Genomic DNA, 8,446 nt, shown 5'->3' on the forward strand with positions numbered 1-8,446 from the left:
AAGATTTCATTTATTATTGTTTTAGTTATAGGGATATTGTTTGGCAACATCTGAATTTGCATATTGCTATTTTATATTTTTGTCTATTTGATTACATTCATGCCCTGATTATTAAAACAATAAATCAGTTACTTAGCAGTTTCTCTGTACTTGAATAGTTTTATCACTAAATACTTACTCTTACTGAAGTATTTATTTGGATAACTACTTTTTACTTTTACTTGAGTCAAATTATTCTTAAGTAACAGTACTCTTACTTGAGTACAATTTTTGACTACTCTACCCATCTCTACTGACCAGTATGCTTTGTTTTCCTTTTGACTTTTGTCTTCTCTTAATTCAGCCTATACCTTCGTCCTGCTGGAGTGAGTCAACCGACATTACGAGGCCGTTTCTCTGGTCATGAAGACGAGGATCCCACTTCTGACACCAGTTGTTAGCCACCGCCAACAGGGGATACTTGGATATGTGTCATGCAGGACGAAGGACTACTCAGGACATTTTAGGTGTTGACGGCCTGAAATTACGGAGCTGTTAACAAAAGCATACAGCAAGCAGCTCATGGCTGCAGAGAGCTGAGATTGCAGTTATATACTCCCTGATATTACAACACATGTTGTACCCCACTCATAGTTCACACAGCACACTAAGTCATGTTACTTTTCTGACACACCTCGTAAACATGGACTTTGAGTCCGTTCAGAAGAACAAGCTGAATACACTCTTGATGCAGTTTTATGGATCCATCCACACAACCAGAGGAGATCTCTACAGCATCAGCTGCTACCTGGAGCTTCGGGTTGGTTAGTACTGTTATATGAACAACACCATGGTGAACTGTTCATGGTATTTAATGCAGAATTCATATCAGGTAATAATGTCTTAAGAGTTTTTATGAAAGAGATCAGAAGGGCAGAAGGGCACCCCCCAGTTTCACCTGAAGACTACTGCATCTTAAAAATATTCTGCAGCACTGAATACAGACAATCCAAAAGGTTTACTGAACAAATGCTGGTAGAATATTCAGTTTAGTGTCTGTTTACTGTGGTTCATTTGAGCTGGTGTGAAAGTTGTCAGTTGAACCCTGGTGTGAACCAAACAACCAGACCAAGACTCCCTGAAAAGTTGGGTTAATTAACATTACTGGTGGCCTCTGCCCAGGACTCTACAGATGAAGATGAGCTTTTAGCTATATCTGGTAAAATACATGTATTGTTCAAGTTAATGGAGGAGAGCAGCTGACTGAAAAGCTTCCATTGCTACCATGACTATTGCTGCTGCTAAACTAACACCACTGGGCCTGTGCCAGTATGTTTTGTCTCCTGAAAATTCCCACCTGCACAACAACATTGCCTACTACTCTGGATCTGTATACTGGCAATTATTTTTTTTCTCTGCAGCATCCTTGCACCTACCTCAGTAAAAGCCAAAATGAGATCTACACCTCTTGGACAATGTCCAACAGTATCCTTGTATTCTCAATTGGTGTGGCGACTTCTGCTGCAAATCAAGGTATTTCATCTTACGCCTCCTACATTCAGTTTGATATCAGCGCTGTTCTTGCAAATCGCAGATCCCTGAAGCCCTAATGTCCAGGTAAGACACACATGTAACTGGCTGCGAAGCCCTGCTCATGGTCATCACAATAGATATTGTGTATTCTCATTCATGGTCATGGCACCTTTCGCAACATCTTACACCCATTATATTCTTATCATACATCACACATGGTGTTTGTGACCTCATGTATAATCATTTTCAGCTGGTTGTTGGATCTTCATTTGTTTGGTTGCCAGGCTATCTATTCCTTTAACTTTGTCTCCCATTGACTTTAATTTCATTTTGATCCTTGTTGCTCTTTTGGTATGTTGTAAATACACACCTTATGTATTAAGGTGAAAAATGCCTTATTTCATATTTATTTTTTAAGTTTGTAAGTTGTAATTTAGTCCACTTGTGACATCAGTCACCACATCATGGTAGACGTATCCTCATTCATGGCATTATTTTAATATTTATATTATTGTAACAATTGTCTTTTCAGCAAAACATGTCTCTTTCTCTCTTTCTTTTCTTTCTTTTTTGGTGCAATGGCTATATACATGATGACTTGACAATGGGGTCTACTTGTCCAAAACTTTCACATTTCTCATCTTGATTGTGTACATGTCAATTAAATATATTTCATACACTCAGAATGAAGTCTCTCCTGATTGAACTGTAGATTTCATCCATTATTCACAGTAAGACTTCTTGTTTGATTGTTTGAGACGGCAGGTTATAGAAAAGCAGCAGGTTAAAGTGGAGTTGAGCTGGACTCTCAGGAGGCGGTGACAAAGAGAAAGCTGAAAATACTAAATGACAGAAATTCGAGCTAGATGCTAATGGGAGGTGGTAAATAGGTTTCAATCAGGAGAGACTAAGAGTAAAAGAAAATAGTTTATTAACACGAGCATGAGAAATGAAACATGAACAGTCTTTGGCGGTTAGACCCCATCATGGTGAAAACAATATGCACATATATAAATGGGGGTGATGAAGCTGTAGTGAAGAGAACCCCCCGGGGTCTAGACACTGGTGGTGGTGAAGATGTGCAAAGCAGAGACAGATGAGGTGAAGTGGCTCTGGACTCCTGGCTGCCTGGACCTGAAGTCTGGAGAAGAGGGCGTCAGGAAGGATCGAGGTGATCGTGCAACTGACTGAATGACAACTGATGGAGCAAAGACAGAGGCGATTTAAAGTTTGGCAGCAGCAAATTGACTGGCTACTGAGACCATGGCAAAATCTGAATGGACAGTAAAGAGGAAGGTGAACGCCCACAAATAGCTGATTAGAGGGAATAGGAGGAGAGAGACAGATTACGGAAAATGGTGAATGATGGCAACGTAAAAGAAAGTCTTCCTGATTGAACTTACGCTGAGCTTCATTTGTCTGGACCCACAGAATCCAGGGGAAAATAATTTTGTTCCTGAAACCTGAAATTCAAAAAGTTCTTTGTTAGAGCCCACTCCCCTGATGTGTGATGTAGATCGGTTGAACAGTTGTTTGAGATATGTGAAAGACACACAAAAAGACAGATTCAGACAGATTCCTTTAATGTAAAAATGTTTATCTTATGTTTTTTCTTCCTCTAAATTCCCACTAAAAGCTCAACAATAACATTAACATGAAGTATTAATGATGCAAAACATCACTAGCATGGCTTTAATGTAGTTCAATGTGGATGTGGTTGGTTAACCAATATACATAATTCCCTCACAAATAAACACATGGACTAAAGTAAACCCACAAAATAAAAACTCCATTAGACTCAGAACTGTTTCATGCTTCTGTCTGGTGTGTTGACATCATTTACTTGTTGAATCTTTCATCCATCCTTTATCCTGTAAATATTTTTTTTTTCTTTTCAGACAGAACAGAATGGATGCTCAGAGGGTTCAACGTTCTTATTATATTATTCACACAGCAGAAAGTCTGTAAACATGTTGGCAAACTGTGTGATCATAACATCCTGGGCCTTTCTCAAACCAGTCGCTCCCCACTTTCATTCTGTCACAGAGGGAACTCTGTTTTGTAGTCCCCTTGTAGCTGAATGAAGCACCCTTGATTAGGGTGCAGAGTATATGTACATGGATAAGCTTTGGGGCCGACTCATCTCTCCGATGGAAACAGCAAAGATGAACAGCAACTGTCATCACTTTCAGTAACCATGGTTTTGCTGCAATATACAGCGACAACTGTTGCCATTATCTACCAACTGCTGCCAGATTTGAGGAGGAGATCTGCGTGAAGACGTAGCTGTATGTATGTTAATACAGAACTATTATCAAATGGATTTATGTTCTATCTTAGGTCACAATAATTATGGCATTTGTTGCTTGCTTCTTCCTATTACCTATAAATTCTCCCACCCTATTGCTGTAGATACGAAGTGTTAAACTGCACTGCTCAGTGCATAGCAGGTTGTCAACATTTTTCTGTTTGCTAGATAACATAAAGTGATACGAGGAACAGTCAGTGGAGAGCCGTGGAATGTTTTCCCCTCTGGTGTAGGTAGCATCAGCTGTTGATGTTCAGTGCCATGAGTACTCAGTAATGGAGGTGATTGGTTGGAAGAATGGATCAAATAAACACAGGAATTTTACCCAGGTTTGGTTTCCTGGTTCCTGTTTGAAAATCCTGTAGTCAATGTTGATTTATATGATGAACATTTTATAAATCGTAATTTAAACCAAGTACTTTTTGTGCCTATATTTTGAAAGTTTAGTCCAGTGTTGCATATTTATTAGAGCTAACTTGACTGCAGAGTCCTGCATATGCAAGACTGTCTCTAGAAGGGTACATATGACTTGTTAGGATCTAGTAACCCAATTGGAATTGGTACAAATTATGTTTTAGAGGTGGGTGATTAGTGTCAAGTTTGATGGTGATGAGGCAGAAAGTCCAAGCCACAAATTGTAGTGAGTTAAAGAAGTCAATAAGGTCCATAGATTCAGCCCATAGCTGATATGTTTGGCCTGGGACACAACGCAAGTGTCTCCACCACAGTTTGCTACTTGCTTTTTCCATCGCAGCCCCTCATAGACCTACCACTTTCTACTTTTTGGTCCATGCCTATCAGTTTTGTGCTATACAACTTACTACAACAGCTAAGGATAAAGTAACAAAATTGGTGAAACCAAGCAAACCCCAGTTTGCAATCCTTCCAATTAGATCTTCTAAAGGACTTGTATTAACTGAGCATCAACTCTATGGACATGCCTCTGAAGTCTGTAAGCGCTGTTCAAATATGCATCGGTTGTGTGTTTACTTGTGGTTTCACACAAATGAAGATAGAGATCATTGCCTGGAGAAAAGAATGAAGCTTTCAGCCATATCTCCATGTAATTTATAAATCTGCACCATTCACTGATGAAGGCAGTTATAACTTTTTAGGGATGTAATATCATGTTCCTTCAAATAAACTACAGCTAATAATTCTCCAATCTCATGGATCCCTTATTCAAAGCTGTCTTGTCTCCCTATTACCTACCCAAACCCACACAGCCCTTTTAAAAAAAAAAAAATAATGTAGTGCTGTTTTCTGTCTAAACCAAGGCAAAACAAAGCATGAAACTGGTCTGGAACTCCAAACACCAAGGAGCCCCAAGAGGTCAAGGGTGACTGTTAATTATTTTGTGTTTGGTTATACAATATCAGCAAAGTTTGGTTCTGTATTATCATCTTCTGTAATGATGTAAAGAGCCCAATGGCAAATTTTTTGCCCAAAAGTCCCCAAAGGTTCATCCAGCTGTGGTCTGAACAGCCAACATTACAGGTGTAAATGACTGAAAACAAAGCTCTGAAAACACACAAAAGACTTTGAAATGATACAGACTGTGAGGTTTCAACAATCTTACAAGTTTAATGCAAACCACACTAAGTGACATGGATCTAATAAACTTGGGTCCAACATCAAGTTGGATTTATATAGGCTATACAATTATCACACCTCCTGAACTGTGCGGCGCAAGTCAGTGTACAACATGTCATCAACGTACGCCATCAATGTGCATTTGCACCATCACAGTGAACCACAAGAAGTTGACCAAAACATTTCCCAGCATCCTTTTATCTAAAGTTAGGTGCTTTATTGGAGATTATATCAGTAGATGACAGTATCTGTCTGCTCTCTATCCTTTCTATTTGTCTACATTTCTCCTTCTGTTTTCTCCCCTTTCTCTCTTGGTACAAATATGAAATAAAAATTCTGAGCATACAGGTAAGAAGGTGGAATTGTGTTTGGGAGGATGGAAGACAATGTTTCATCATGTTTTGGGTATTCTGACGGCAGTGTTTGTTGAACCAATGGAGTTTTCGGAGATGACCTTTGAGTAATTGGCGCCAGGCCACAGGGCGGCACTGGTGAGCCTAACAGCGAGTGATGTGGTAACGTGGACGTGGTGAAGTGGTCCCTTGGCTGGACACCGAAAATGGTCAGTGAGGGCCGTGGGCATGCGGTAGCTGTGAGTCAGGACTCAGAGCCGTTAAAAACCACATAAAACAAGTTATCTGCACCCAGGTCATTGGGGTGGATGCCATCAATCCTATAAAAGGAAGGACAATTCCAGAAAAGATTAAAATTGGTGATAAAAAACACATTGCAGACTGCGCAGGTAGACTGGAGCCCGGTGTGGAGGGAGACGCTGACACCTTGCTTGTTGTCATCATTCACACTGATGAACTGTTGGTATCATCACTGTCCATTCTGCAACAACACACAGAGGACAAACACATGTCTATGGTCCCTTTCCTCATGAAAATATACAGAGTCAAGTCTGCAAGAGGACTCAACTGAACAAAGATGAGAGAGGTTGTAGAGTGTGATGCCATGTAGGTCTCCCTTTGAAAGGAGCAAAATGATGGCAGGCAGGAACAGCAGTGTGTAAATAAGCAGCACCAGAACCAAAGTTCCCACAATCCGTCGTTTTTCATCAGAGGGGACACGGGTGGTAGACAGGGCTTTGAGGGTCCCACCCAGGAAGAATATGAACAGTGGGAGGGGAAGGAGGAAGAAGACGCTGAAGATGATCAAGAGGTTCCCATTACTGATGCAGAAAATTAAAATGATATCATAAACAAGTAGAAGGACCCAGACCAGGACACAGACCACCACAGAGATCTTGATGGTTCGTCTGAAGTGGTACCACAGTGGGTGGACGATGACCAAATACCTGTAATACAAGATGGACACATAGTCTTTGATGAGTTTCAGAATTATATAGTAATATAATGGTGAGACACAGAAGTAGCTTCACACATACTGGACAGACAGATAGCTACCTTTCCAGGGCGATGCACACCATGAAGACAACACTGACCACCAGAGTATAGATGTAGCTATAAATGATGATGTCATACATCAAGGCATTGTCAGTTGCTGCCACCCTAACTGTCAAGCAGCAGAACTGAATGATGTCAGAGATGAGAAGGTTGATGACGTAGATCAGAGCAACATGATCTTTTCGTATCTGCAGGAAAACATTGATAAAAGTAAACAAACAGTTGTAAACATGTTCTGAACTCCACCTCCTCCCACATATGTCTTCTTGATCCACCCAGCAGTTGTAGTCAGAGACATTTATGCATTTTTCATCAAACTTTCATTAGCAATGTCAGAAATTAAAAATTTTTCTTTCCATCAAACTCTTTGTGATGTCAGAAATATCAGATATGACACACTGGCTAATCAGCTTTCAAAGCTGCCCAATGAAGCACTTATCTCCAAATGAAATTAATATAGACTCACATATAACTAACAGCTGAGCATTAGGAACAAAATGAAACAATCGGACTGTTATTAATGAACATTACTTTGTCATTTTTTTATGGCAATACATCCAATGAGCAATTAGTTGTTGAGACATTTAACTAAAACCAACAACCATTAACCTGCATGTGTTTATAGTCCAGTAAACTTCATGTTAATTTTAATTATGGAGTAAATTATTCCTTTAAATTTACAGGATCATTACAACACTTTGTCTCAGCCCACTGACACCTCGACCCCACATCAGATGAAGATGTGAACAGACAGACTGTACGACAGACACATGACACAGACAGTAAATAAATCAATCTCAGTCATAATGTACATACCTGACAATAAAGAGCATAGATGGCCACGAGGGTCAGAGGAAGGCCAATACCAATGATTATGTATGTCACCACATCAAGTATGAATTCAGTGTCAGAATGATTGTAGACAGGGGCAGGGGTGATGTTGCTGTAATCATAGTTGTTGTTCTGTGAGGTGATGTTCCAGTAATCATAGTTTTCCATCTGTGAGGTGATGTTCCAGTAATCATAGCTGTTGTTCTGTGAGGTGATGTTCATGTAGAAATCTTCCATTCTTCAGAGTGAAACCTGTTTGAGAGATCAGGTTATAGACAGAGAACAAGGTTTTTTTTTAAAATCTACCAAACACTGTTAAGTGACATCACTAAAGTTCACACAAATACACTATAGTTGTAATCAAAAATGCTGTACTACTTCTTACATTTATTTTTTATTATATAAATATTCAGGCACTTTAATTGTCATAACTGTTTGCAGTTCTTATCATAATACATATAAGAAAATAGTACTTTACCTTCAAAAGCTGGAATCAACGTCTGATGTTTTGTCCTCTTCATCCAAACAGCCTGTAGTCAATATGACAAGTGATAGAATCAAGTAGGTTGATGAGAATCTACACTTCCTCTTAAATATGCATTACCCCCACCCTTCTCACCACAGCTGTGACATCAGTGTCAGTAAGTCACATTAGAGATTGAGTGATTTACACAGAGGAAGAGAGGGAGAGAGAATGTTGACTAGACAATTAAAGCTACTACAGGAAGTTTTTAACTTGCTATGAAACAGTCCAATTTAAAGCTGATACCTCTATTTCATTCATAATTAAAGG

At 39.5% G+C, this 8,446-nt stretch overlaps 1 pseudogene; it reads right to left on the bottom strand.

Moving 5' to 3' along the window:
• Nucleotides 1–6,210: 6,210 nt before the first annotated feature.
• On the bottom strand, nt 6,211–7,890 carry LOC146315770 (proteinase-activated receptor 2-like; annotated as a pseudogene).
• Between the last annotated feature and the right edge of the window lie 556 nt (nt 7,891–8,446).

Source organism: Lutjanus erythropterus, chromosome 14 (assembly GCF_056507025.1).
Source record: "Lutjanus erythropterus isolate fLutEry1 chromosome 14, fLutEry1.hap2, whole genome shotgun sequence".
NCBI classification, from domain to species: domain Eukaryota; kingdom Metazoa; phylum Chordata; class Actinopteri; order Lutjaniformes; family Lutjanidae; genus Lutjanus; species Lutjanus erythropterus.